Source organism: Clarias gariepinus, chromosome 22, assembly GCF_024256425.1.
Source record: "Clarias gariepinus isolate MV-2021 ecotype Netherlands chromosome 22, CGAR_prim_01v2, whole genome shotgun sequence".
NCBI lineage: Eukaryota > Metazoa > Chordata > Actinopteri > Siluriformes > Clariidae > Clarias > Clarias gariepinus.
This window is the reverse complement of record NC_071121.1, coordinates 3,849,704-3,863,173: the sequence shown is the minus strand read 5'-3', so window position 1 is coordinate 3,863,173 and position 13,470 is coordinate 3,849,704.

Genomic DNA, 13,470 nt, shown 5'->3' with positions numbered 1-13,470 from the left:
GGGAGCTGATGTCATAGAAAAACAATTCACTCCAAGAGATGGATTAGAACCCTGAACTACACAAAGAACGATTTGAGGAACCCTTGTGTGTACACAAACACAAACACACAGTAAATCTGATTCGAACGTCTCAAACTTATGACATGAATTGATTAACATTTGCCAAACAAACATGTCTTCTGTAAAGATTTTGTTATTCTGAACTCATTCACTCACTCACTCACTCACACACACACACACACACACACACACACAATTCCCTGCCAGCACCTGCAGTCTCATCATGACATCAAACACTCTTTCTACCTCGTAACTGCGTAGCCTGGGGAGAGCTGTGATGAACACACACACACATATACACTCATGCACAGGCTTTCTCTCTTAAATTACAGCGTTCAGAGCAGTGTAATTTCATCTCTGGTAATTTTATGCGTGTCTGATGTGTAAACGTTTTGATGTGGAGAAAGATGTTTCAAGAAGAAAATTTCTAAAGTATACAAACAGATGTGTAATCAAAAGAAATCTTTAGTACATGTAAATAATTCAAAGAAATATTTATTTTAAAATTAATTTAAAGCCAATTGCAATTTTTCTATTCATTTATTACATAAATGGAATTTTTTTGTATATACAATTATTTTGTACTTAATGCACTTTTTGATTCAACTCATATTTAATTTTACTAAATAGAAATCCAAGTTCTTTTTTTTTTCTTTAAGAAAGAAAGACAAGATAGGGCAGATGAAAGCAGAGTCCATATTCCTTTGTTAGTAACAAAATAATGTCCGTTACGCCCTATTTCCTGGAAAGTGCTAAAGTGCGTCATATTGACACCATGGTATATTAAAAATATAACATATGTTTACCCTAGTGCACTATGTAGTTAATATGGCAGAGTTTTAGACATTTGAAAGGAGTGTGTGTTTTGCAATGGAAATAAATATTGAATAATTTGTATTAATTAATTATGCATACTAGATGAAGAGCTAGATTAAGCACTTTATCATATTTCATTTAGATTTAAATACTAAAGTGAAATCAGTATTTTAAAGTTTATATAGTTTATATATATATATATATATATATATATATATATATATATAAATAAAACTAATAATCAGTTAGCTAGCTAAACATAGCTATCTGAGGTTTAAATATGTTTACTGAATCAGGAAACTGTGGTTAATTGTGATTTTTACAAATTTATTAAAGTTTGCACACTCTATCTAGCTGAAAATCATATTTCATCGAGATTAAAGTTACAGGTTGAAATCATTACTTACTGTATGTTTAGCTACAGTATCTTTAATATCTTGTGTTTTTTATAGAACTATTGAAAAGTTAGCTAATTAAACAAAGCTAGCTAATTTTCATTAAAGTGGAGGAAGTATACAGAATAGTTAAACAATAGTCAAAAAAGAAATTCCTGTAAATACTTAAAACAGCCATGATTTGTTGTTATATTCGTATATACTTAACCAAGTAATAAAAAAAACAGTAAGAGCAGCTTATTTCAAAGCTAGCTCGCTATTTAACTTTCAATGTTTTGCTAGCATTTAACATGATTTTTAATCACAAGCTACCTGGTAGCCATTTTACATTTTTGTTGTTGTGAAAGGGAAAAAAACAATATACAGTTATAATTCTAAACAGGTTTAGCATATTTATTTATCAGAATCGTCTGATATGGACATTCCAACATGGATTATGCTCTTTATCACAGTTTGTTACAAATTTCATCCAAGATTTTATTAGTAGCATTCCAGTGTAACAAGTAAGGATCCTTAAAATGTGCTTCGAGTCACCTAGTGTACTGTAAATCCCAGCTTGAGCTAGAGTCCTGACATCAGGTAGCACTTAACACAGTCTGCTATTATGGTCTACATCACACAAGTTTTAACGTGAAAACAATTAGCGTTTCAAATTTAACAATCCCTTCACGATCAAATCCACATGTTCCAAATAACATCCTTCTAGATTACTACATGGTAAACATTTCCAAGTGTTAGGTCTTGAATTTGTGATTTAAGACGAAGCCCCGTTTTCTGGAAGAGACAAGAGAGGCACATCTGTGCTGCTTAAAAGCAGGGATTTGTGAGCAAGGCACCACAGCTCTGCAAACAGTCCACACCTTCAGCCACCTGCTGGGGAAGGCAGCGTAGAAACCTACACACACACAAACAAATGCAAACACTTAAAGCTACCGCCAAGCATTGGCAGTCTTTTAAGATACAAAAAGGAAGCGGCTCACCTGTCTGTATTCACCTCAGGCTATTCACGCTCTCTCGAGCAGGAAGTTTAGTGAAAGAAGGAAATCCACCAAAGAACTGAAGTGAACTGAATAAACTTTGATGATTAAGATAGTTTTCAAAGATGCACTGTTGTAATGCGACCCGCCTCGGATGTGTTTGCTAAAACGTCTACAGCAACAAAAAAAAAAAATTAGGTGAAAGTAAATTATAAAGAAATCCTCGACTGTAATAACCTTTAAAAGGTAGTTCGACTGCGGAAACGTATTAAGTATACACTAGATCTGTGAGTCTAGTTAATAGACATCTTTTTAACGTATAATCTTAAAAGAATGCGATTGAACACATTAAATATTTAAATATTTCTTATGTGTTTAGCTGTACTACATTTTGGCCCTAATTTCTGGTTGGTGATGTATTTTTAATATAACTGTCAGGAAGAAAAACAAGTTTTTTTTTATACAACTATGGTACAGTAGCAGTGTTGGATACTAGTGGAAAAAAAAGGTTGTGAAGAATATAGAATAAGATACAGGTTTTGTTGTAGCTCCTTAAAACAAAAGACCAGGAGCTAGGATCAACATCATATACAGTACTGTAGGTGTGAAGACGTTGGTGCATACCCTGAACTCTTAGTCCTGGCAGCAATGCAGCAAGCTGTTATCTGCAAGATGACAAGCACGAATCATACAGACGAAGAGGCGAAAGTGCTGAAAAGAAAGACAGAATAAAGCGCTGATGCATCACATGACAAAGTAAAAACAGCTAGCTAAAGTCACTAGCCTCCGTCACTACCTTGACGTCAATGTTTGCACAAATCATTAATATGATATTCAAGCTAATGCAAAAAATTTCCAGCAAGCTAGGATTTCACTACTGATTAGTTCTATTAGCTTCAAAGCTTAAACAGCTGACTTCAGCCATCAAACAGGTCTGTGCTGAGTGACTACATATAGAGTGAAGGGACATAGCGTACATTTGAATTTTCTCCAAGTTGTTCCTCAAAGCATTAAAGCATGATACGTCTATTTCAAAGACTGTACCTTCATTACTTTTTTGAAGTTAAAAAGTGGGTGAAGTCATTCCAATTAAGACATGTTGGTGTTACCATGGCTGCTGACAGTGCAAAAACTTAAAACAAAACCCTCTGACAGGATAAAATAGCGCTGAACCGTGCTATAAAATGTGCCGATGAACATGTGTGTGTGTGTGTGTGTGTGCACGCCAGAGCCTGTAGGGCAGGTGGGAAAAAGAAAACGAAGGAGAAGCGCTTCTGTTTGATGCTATTTTCAGTCCCTAGCCATCGGCTCTAAATTACTCAGGCTGAGCTGCGACAGGAAAAAGAGCTTTAAACAGCAATAAATAACCGCGATAAATCGGTGACTTTAATCTCTCGCTGAAAACACTCTGGGTGGATCGTTCAAGGAAACTTGAGTTTTATCAACTTGGACTCCTCGAACCAGAAGGTATCAGAGCATTAATTTTTCAACATACACACATTATTTCTTGTTATTTATTATTGGGTAATACTTACTGAATACATAATGAATCTCAAATAATACTCATCAAATATATTTTTGGAAGTTAATTTTTTATGCATGCAGCAAAATATTAGAGGCTCAAAAAATTCAATACTCAATCTTTAAAAGACACATAATCATATAGGAAAGAGTCTTTTGAGGCTTTTCCTATCATGACCTTAGACACCCTTTCAGATGGTCTTGTTGGTCTCGGTCATGTTAAGAGAGTAGGAACCAGAAGTAACGAAATTACAATGGGAATTGAAAACATAATGATAAAGATAAATATACTATATATGATTGATTCTAGAACACTCAAGGCACTGAGTTACTAATCGGAAGTTTGGAGGTTCAAGCCGCAGTTGGATTGCCACTAATGGGCCCTTATGCAAGGGCCTCAACCATATTTGCTCCAGGGATGCAGTATCATGGCTGACCCTGTGCTCTGACCCCAGCTACAGAAGGAATGTCACAGTACAGCAATGTACATGTGACAAATTAAAGCTTAATTTCACTTTTCAGATACATAAAAAAATTATAGTGGATGCAAATGATTGTATTGTATAATGTCATTTATAGCATAACATTGGTTACAGCATTAACCAATAAGACAAGCCATTAATTTGCACTTTTTTTATGTTTACAGTATTAAACATATTGAGTCTAAGAGTTATTGATATTAGACACACAAAGAGAGAGAGAGAGAGAGAGAGAGAGAGATCTGTCCTGCATTGCCTCCATGAGGTAGGAGAAAATACAGCAGCACAATCAAAAAAAAATTTTATTCAGGCTTGCAAAATGCAATTTTACATATTTACATATACAGTATTGTGCAAAAATTGCCACATTATATCTATAATATAATATAATATAATATAATATAATATAATATAATAAAAGACACTATGCTATCTTTTGTACAATTTTTGTTATATATGTTTATCATGTCTGTATTATTATGTAAAAAAAAAAAAAAAACATTTACTCCAAACATACCATTATCATAAATAACTAATTAAAAAAATAAATAACATTACAGTAGAATATTTGCATGCCTGTAAAGAAACATACAACATATTACATGATAGACCATTTTTCAGGTTGGGAAAAATGGGTGGGTTTTTGCATGAAAATAAAAAGGAGATTTTCTTTGGAACATACAAAAACAAATGTTATAAGCGAAGATGATTTTGAAAACATTTCTACATAAAAAGGAACTTCTAAACTTAGCACTTTTTTAGTATTTTTGTTTGAAAATAATTAAGTTAGAAACAGATTTGTGCCAGAGTTCTTCCAGTAACCTTGTCACCTTCACTTTTTTCTATTTTCATGCAAAACCCAGAAGCCAACATTAGGTTTTTGTTTCCATATGTCTAATATGTTGTTGCTTTCTTTACAGGCATGCAAATATTCATTTGTAATGTTATTTATTTTTATACATTTTTAAAGTATGTTTGGAAATAGTGAATAGTTTTGTATATAATAATGCAGAAATGATATATAAAATAATTTCTATTACAGATACTGTAACATTGTGCCCTGAACTCATACAGTGAATGTGCACTAAGGTATATTTTTTGATCGTGATGCGACCCAGTTATTTGTTTAAAAATAGGAGTAAATGGAGAAAATTGTGGTAACATGCTTAAACTTTCTAGACTCAACTCAAAGGTATCGACACTCCCTTATTAACTCATTAACTAATATCAGTTACGGAAAAGAGTAACTGTAACTTCTTTTTTGATGCTACTTGATTTGAGAAGTAATACATTTTCTAATTCATCATTGGATATTGGGTGAGAAACAGAATTTTTTTTTTTTTGATAAATGTTACTTCGAAAGATTTATGCATATAAACTTACCTCGTACTGAGTTTTGAAATAGTTTGATTGCTTAATTCATTTATTCCTTCAAAAAAACTATTAATTTAAGAAAATTAAGTTGAGGGAAATTCAAAAATATTAATTAGATTTATGAAGAATAACCAGGTTGCCTTTATTTATTTATTTATTTATTGTCTTTTTTATTTGTAATTAGTTTTTAACAGTTGTGAAAAAATTACAACGAAAACATTAAAAATATTTAAAAGGTTATTTATAGAATTTTTTACTTAATTTATTAGCTTATCAAAATGCATTTTTACTTTTTATAGCTTATGACTTATTTTTATATAAGTGATAAAGGCTAAGAATGGGAAAGTCTCCAACTATGGCTGAACTCCTTGCGCCACCCTGTGGAGAAATCATTTGTATAACATATTTGTTTATTTATGTACTGCAAATGTAAACAGACTTTATAAGCCAGAACAGAGACCTAAGCTCTAAAAACTAGACTTGATACCACAGAACAATGTCATCCCTTTTTCTATACTGAATATAATGTAACATAAGGTTTAAAGTGGGTGCATTAAAACAACTAAAACAAATTGAAAATATTGGATTTATGATCTCATAAAAATAGATTATAAGAATTAGTCATTCATTTTGTGCGTGTGGGTGTGTTTGTTCTTTAAGACAAATACTGATCCCAGCTCTTAACATCCATCATCTTTATAAAGGGTCATGGAGGCCCCAGAGGACCTTGGGCATAAGGCAGGTTACACGGAGAGGGCGCCAATCTCGCTTGGTACGGGCACACACACACACACACACACACACACTATGGACTATTTGAAAAAACTGGAGAAAACTCAACAAGCACGGGTAGAACATGTAAACTTTATGCACACAGATCTGAGATCACCACTATGCAATCGTGCCGACACTGCTGAAAAGTTAAAAAGCGGTTCAAATTAACGCTGCTAATGCTGCTGCCCCCAGTGGCTCCACTCTGGTATTACATCTTACACCTGAATAAAAGCTTGTGCAGTCTTGAAGCTTTGTTAAGTAATCATGTTATAAAAATCCATGTCGATCTTTTCTCATATTGATCTTTATTGAGCCTTGGTATTTTTTATAGCGACGTATTTTATAGCGCACTGTGCACTTAGACTTTATGTGAGTGTTCTGTAACATGATATACATGTCCAGATACAGAGGTTTTAATTTTATTGTGTCTGTAAATCATAAACAAATGTGTGTGTCCAAATTCTTACTCAAACTACGCATGTATAACTTTACACTTTTTTACTTTCTTGGTTTTGTTCCAGTGTGTGTGTGTGTGTGTGTGTGCGTGTGTGTTCTTCGCCCCCATTATCTTATCTTCGCAGCTTGGGAAAACAGATGATTGACTCATTGGCATACTTTATAAGCTGCAATAAATAAAGGGAAAACATGGATTGTTTGTTTAAGGAATTTTATTGATGGACACCGAGCTGAATCCCACAGGAAAAAAACCAACACGTATAGAGTCATCAGATCAATCAATCACCTCCTCATCACAGTGTAAATAACTTTTGGTGTTCGATTCTATGCACACTAATTTTGTTCTTATACCTAAAATATCTGACAGAATTCTTGAACGTTGACTGTTAGCATGTTGTGTTTCTTGAGGAACCTGTAAATGTTGGAGACTCTATAGCTCATTGTGACACACAGCAGACAGAGGGGACAGTTTTCACTTAGAACTAGATTTCAAAGTTCTTTCATTTAAAACAGCATATATATTGTTAGTGCTGTTAATCCTTTAAATAATCTAATCTAGTTAATCACTGTCACAGTCTGTGATTAATCACGATTAATCGCAATTTTGAAATAGTCAGATTTACTTGGATTTTAAATGTTCAGTGTTGGAATGAAGAAATGTATGACAACCTGGTTAGAGGAAACAGCTCAGTTTTTTAATATCTCAAACATTAACATTTAAAATTTAATTAATGATAAATGGAAAAACTCTTAATTTGTAAACTCCTTGCCACTGGAATTATATTGTGAGCCCCTTCTGCTCCTATAGTGGTGACCATTTCCATCATCTTCTTCTAAACGTATCTAGTGCAATCGGCTAGCACATGCTTTAGCAGAAATGTCAGGATTTTGCTTTTAACACACCCAGAGTGCCATTTGTCACTGATTAGATGTGCTATTACACTGAGGTAGTTAATGTTACTTAGTGATGTCCAGTGGTCTTCAGTAATTGCGATAAAAGGAGCTTCTGCCAACTGCCTCACTTTCACAGCCTTTTTAGTGTCTTACTAGTAATGGATGCTTGGAAAAAATAGTTCCCCTTGAAGGCAGCTCAAGCACACAACTGTGTTTTTATCCAAACTTTCATCTAGAAGATTTTTTTATTACACCAATTTCCATTCAGCACACCTGGTGGTGTTTCCTCAGTCATTTTATTATCCATGTTAAACTTGCCATTATCACACACAGCCCAGTAAGTGTGTTTAGGTTATGTGAAGCCATTAGGGTCAAATTTGTTCACAGCATTAATTTGTGCAACAACAAAAAAAAATCACTGTTCTTAACATTCATCATCAGGAATCTCAACAAGCACAGGTAGAACATGCAAAGTCCATGCACACAGATCTGAGATCACCATTATGTAGCTGAAAAGTTATAATGCGGTACAGTAGTATCAGTTCTGCTAATGCTGCTGCCCCCAGTGGCTCCACTCTGGTATTACATCCTACACCTGAATAAAAGCTTGTGCAGTCTTGAAGCTTTGTTAAGTAATCATCATGTTATAAAAATCCATGTCGATCTTTTCTCATATTGATCTTTATTGAGCCTTAGTAATTTTTATAGCGACATATTTTATAGCGCACTGTGCACTCAGACTTTTAGTGTTCTGTAACATGATATACATGTCCAGATACAGAGGTTTTAATTTTATTGTGTCTGTAAATCATAAACAAATGTAAAAAAAAAAAAACAAATTACACAAGTAGTAGCTGCATAATTGATAGGAATTATATAGTAGAATTGTGTGTGTGTGTGTGTGTGTGTCCAAGTTCTTACTTGAACTATTACGACTTTGTACTACTTTGTTTTGTTCCAGTACGTTGATGAAAAAAAAAAATAGAAACACGTTAAAAAATCTAGATTAATCACAGGCATTAGCGCATTAATATTGGCAGCCCTAATTATTTATTTATTTATTTATTTTTATTTTATGTAGTGAGACAATATTTTGTAAAATAGTAAATAAAATGCTCTTACAATCACACTTCGGACCTCGTATGACCCCATGTTGGATTGAGAAACCTAGTTTTTTAACCCCTGTGTCAGCATGTTATTATGCAGGGCGGGTGAAAAGTAACTAGTGCGCAATTTGTAGAGATTGTACATATACTTTATTACATAGGAAAATAAAATAAAATCTTTACATTTCGACCAGTTTCCACAAACGGCCGGGAAACAAATGCACAGGCTTCTAAAGGAAGTGGTTTGGGATATCGCTGAGAACCTCAAATTCATGCCTCCAAGTCCTCCAGTGTGCGAGGCTTCGTCCTGTCCACCTCCTCTGTTGCGTGGCCCCACAGGAACAAATCACATGGAGTGACATCTGGACTTCTCGGAGGCCATTAACGGAGTCAAAACGTTCTTTTTCCTTTTGTTCTTTTCTGTCATGCACAATAAATAAACACGTGATCATGTGTATCTGTACTACTTCTTTGCCTACAGTATGTGACTCATTTTTATTTATTTGCTCAATCATGTTTGTATGGTTTGTTATAAATTCAGTTTATCATATTGCCTAGGTTGTACTGATAAAAAAGATATCCAAGTCACAATACTGAGACCTACAGTATACTGTATACGCTGATAAAAAAAAATAAAAAAAAACAGCAGAACAAAGAGTTTTAAGGGCAACCGTATGTAATAACATCTTTGTTGATGTGAATGACTTTTAAAAAGAATTCATTCTTTATAGTGGTTGTGATATTTTCATATTCTTATTACGTGTTTCAGCTCTGTCTGGAACAGTTTCTCTTTATGTCTTCACATAATCTTCTTTAGAATTAGCCTTAGCTATCTCACTGCCCTGGCGTTGAATCCCAAATAGCGTAAAATGGGAAGCTAGTGCGCTATTTAAGGGGTGGAGAATCCCATTTTCCACACACCAAGTAGTTCTCTTGTTCAGGGATTTGAAAGGCATTTGGGATTTAGCCTTGATTTAGAAGATAGTTAGCATTGTGGCTTACGTTAGCAGTGATGTGAGGCATAAAGCTCACAGAAGCTCATGTTCACGTTAACTAGCATCAATGAACGATCGCTACTCAACATAAACAGTTCAGAGAAACATCACTACAACAAGGAAGCAATTATTAATTAGACAAATATGGCGTTATATTCCTGCCACAATCCTGAGCAAAAAAAAATGTTTTCATTTTTTATTGCACATCAAACTTTATTTGGCGGACGCTCAAACTTGTTTTTGCACACGGAAGCTTTCTCTGTAGTGCGTTTGAGTTCATCTCTTGCGCGCACTCAAGATCACAACGCTACGATGGCTCAAACTATTATAGTGATATAACGGCTATAATTCCAGCCAATCAGAGACTACAGGCTGGTATATATCAATACGTGTGTTAATTATAATTGTTATTTTTATTTATTTTTATTGGCATAAGGAATTTTTCATTGTGCATTCCCATAGCATTTAGTACTACGGATGCATTTGAAATATTTTTGGAATCCGAAGAGAAATACATAAAGGTGACAATGGTTTATATCAGCTAAAGCAAACAAAGGAGTGTTAGGGGTGCGTTGGAGCTGCTGCGGGGGCATGCACTCAGACACCTGGGGCTCAGCTCTCACAGGAGGGGCTGGCTCCGTCGCCGTCAGTCGCAACCAATTCTGCCTCTCGCAGAAGTGCATGAGTTCACGGAGTTCTGGCATCTCATTCAGTGCTCCTGTGAACTTGACTGGGGTAAAAAGTGAGAGTGAGTTTAAACTGCAGTATTGGTAGGTCATAGTCCAGTCTGACCTGTGCTGACATCACACACACACACACACATACACACACACACACATCGAGCTGCTAAACTGAACGTCTCTCTGTGATGTCATGCAGTTAAAAAACTGTTATTCAGTCAATTGTTCAAGACAGGTGTGTGTGTGTGTGGGGGGGTGTTTATGTATAAGTGTGTGGGCGTGTGTGTGTGGGGTTTCCCCTGTGTGTGTGTAACTCATTTGCTTATACACGAAAATTCAGTTGGGATTCCTTGGAAACTGTAAGAGCTCACACCTGGACTACTAATTACTCAGTGACCCAGTCAAGGCCTGGACACACACACACACACGCATACACACACTTACACACACAATATACAAAGGGAAACAAAAGAATGACAGCTTGTATGTCAGTAAGGCTTATGCAGAGCTATTTGCATATTGCGGCTCTTAACTGCTAACAGACCACAGAGGTGGAAAAAAAAACGTGCGGTTGTTTGCAGATAAATTCACTAAATCAGTTTGCTAGATAAATAAATAATGAAATAAGTAAATTCAAAATAAAATTTTATTTGTCACATAAACAACCATGCAAGGTGAAATCCTTAAACGACTGCCAATGAACAGAAAAAAAAATTATAATTACACTCACATAAAAATTAAAGCGAAAAAAAAGCAACACTAAAAAAATGTAAATATTAAAGTTTGCAAATAGAAAAACAAGAATAAAATATAAAAAAAAAAATTGAGGGAAAATGTGCAAATAGGTGGCAGCAGCATTTATGATTGTCTTAACATTTGTACCATGCCAGTCAAAAGTTAGGACACACCTTCTAATTCCATGGTCTTTCCTGATTTTTATTTCTTTCTAAATTGTAATACAATACTAAAGGCATCCAAAGTATGCAATAATCTTCCTTTGAACAGAAACATTTAGGAGAGCCAGTTTTATCATGGTGCTTGATGCGTTTTGCAAATAAGATAAGATAAGATTCATGTATTTGTCATACGTACCTTAGAGCACAGTGAAATGATTTTTTCACATGTCCTAGTTAAGAAGCTGGGCTCAGAGCACAGGATCGTAACTGAGTCACTGCTGCCCCATTATTAAATACACTTACCTAATACTGTTCTTGCAATTGACTGTTGTTGATACTTAATTACCTAATGCCATATGTGTCATTTCATAGTTTTACAATCCCCAGTATTGTTTGTAAATGACTAAAATTGTACTGTTCATGTATGATGTGGTGATTAGTGCGAACAGGGTGAGCATTAACAAGTTGGGGTAGTTCTATTAATGTCACAACATAATAGGTAAACCAATAAATAAATAAATGCTGGAAGACGCTCCTTCTCATCAGCTCTGTGGTTGACCTTTATGGAGCGGCAGTGCTTCCTGACCGCAACAGAGAGAAAAGACCATTGTTGGTGTACCTAAGGGCCTTCACTATCTTCCTGGCCTTGCTCCAACACCACTTGCTGTAGAAAGAGTGCAGGTCAGCTCATCGCACAATGCACTGTAGAGTTCATCAGTCCTGCATGATGCTGTTCCCAAGTCTGTAATGTTTCCTGCAGGGTTCTCTTTATGGTGCTGGGTTAGGGTTAGAAACCCTTTGAGTGTCTAAGGTGGTAAAGACGCTGTGGGCCCACGGTGTTGATGTGACAGGAGCATGATATGTCCTGCGTAATGTGAACACAAAGATACAGGAAGTTGTCCATACTCACTATTTTGGACTAGATAGATAGATTAGATAGATTATATAGATAGATTCTGTGGACAGAGTACTGCATATTGAGATGTGCAACTGCGTTTTAGCAATTGAACATGACAGAATATATTGACAGAAATAATGAAAGTCAACGTAGATCCTCATAGATTCTCTCCTGGTTTGTGCTAAAGTTTACTAACAACTTGTTTGTCATGCTGAAACTCAGGAAGAGGTTGTTCCTTTGGCAACAATTCTCTAGGTTTCTAATCTCCTCCAGGTGGGCCTTTTCATTGTTGTCAGAGATAAGGCCCACCACAGCGGTGTTGTCAGCAAATTTGATGAAGTTGGTAGTAGCCACACAGTCATACAGTACCTGTACAGAGTAGAGTAGGGGGCTCAGGACACAACCCTGGGGGGCTCCAGTTCTGAGAGTGAGAAAGGGCTGAGACATGCCTGCCCAATCTGTACTGCCAGTGGACTGCCAGTCAGGAAGTTAGAGAGACTGATGCAAAGAAAGGCTGAGTTTAAGGTTCTCCAGCTTGGTGGTAAGTGTGGATTGAATTATAGTATTAAACACTTACCCGTAGTCAACAAACAGGACAAGGAGACGTTGAATATCTCAGTGAACAAAGGTAGTAACTGGTCAGTGCATTCTTTAAGGACCTGACCTGAGATGCTGCCTGGTCCTGCTGCCTTCCATGTGTTCACCCTCCTGAAAATAACCATAAATGGGTTGTTTATTAACAAAGCATGCAGACTCTAAACATAAATGGGCTGCTCAGTACATAAGGGCATACCCTTTGACCCTAAATGGTCTTATTCATAAATAAGGACACACCCCCTTGCCCAATTAAGGACATACCCCTGATAATAAATTGTAATTGTTGTTTACTTATTATTATTGTCCCAAACATTCTGATACACGTATACTCGTGAGCTAAGTTTTTTATGTATCGCAATATTTCTTTTTAATGAACTAGGTAGCACCTGAGTTAATAGGTTACAGAGCATGAAGTTTGTAAGTGAAAACCAAACTAGTTAGAACCTTGCTTACTTACAGTAATAATTTGAAAAAAGTTATGGCACACATGTTCCTTTTATCACATGGCCATATTAACACTGAAATGGCCTTACACAAATTCTCGAGGTTTTT